The sequence below is a fragment of the Hyposmocoma kahamanoa genome, unplaced genomic scaffold, assembly GCF_003589595.1.
Source record: "Hyposmocoma kahamanoa isolate Upper Pololo Valley unplaced genomic scaffold, ASM358959v1 210, whole genome shotgun sequence".
NCBI lineage: Eukaryota > Metazoa > Arthropoda > Insecta > Lepidoptera > Cosmopterigidae > Hyposmocoma > Hyposmocoma kahamanoa.
Genome location: NW_020653731.1, coordinates 3,866,996 through 3,867,761, shown reverse-complemented (window position 1 = coordinate 3,867,761; position 766 = coordinate 3,866,996).

Genomic DNA, 766 nt, shown 5'->3' with positions numbered 1-766 from the left:
ACGAAGAACACAAGGAGTTGGAATTTTATTTCTGAAACTTCCTAATAGTTTCAGAAGTGGGATAGAGGAAGTCTACATAGGACTTTCACCACGCCTACAAACGTAAGTCTTTGTTTAATTAATATCGTATATTTAAAAAAAAAGGAATATTTTAAACACATTTTAAATTTACTACCTCAAATAATTTTTTTTTGTTGTGTAATGACATAAAAGTTTCGATCTGCTATTCCTGTTCATACTCCTTGCCAGGGCTACTCCCTGGAGGTGGATGGAATTAATTTCGGATTGTGACTTGTTACTACACACCTGCTAATGGTCCTAATTACACACAGTTACTTAATAAGGAATGTAATGGCATATTAAGTCATATATCCGTCATTTCTATTCGTACGCCTTGCCAGGGCTACTCCCTGGAGGTGGATGGAATTAATTACGGATTGTGACTTGTTATTACATGCCTCCTAACGGTCTTAATTAAAAATAGTTACGTAATAAGGGATGTAATCACATATTAGGTCTCGGATCTGCTATTCCTGTTCATACACCTTGCCAGGGCTACTCTCTGGGGGTGGATGGAATTAATTGCGGATTGTGACTTGTTATTACAAACCTTCAACGGTTTTAATTACACAGTTACTTAATACGGAATGTAATGGCATATTAGGTCGTATATCTGTCATTTCTATTCGTACGCCTTGCCAGGGCTACTCCCTGGAGGTGGATGGAATTAATTACGGATTGTGACTTGTTATTACATGCCTCCTAA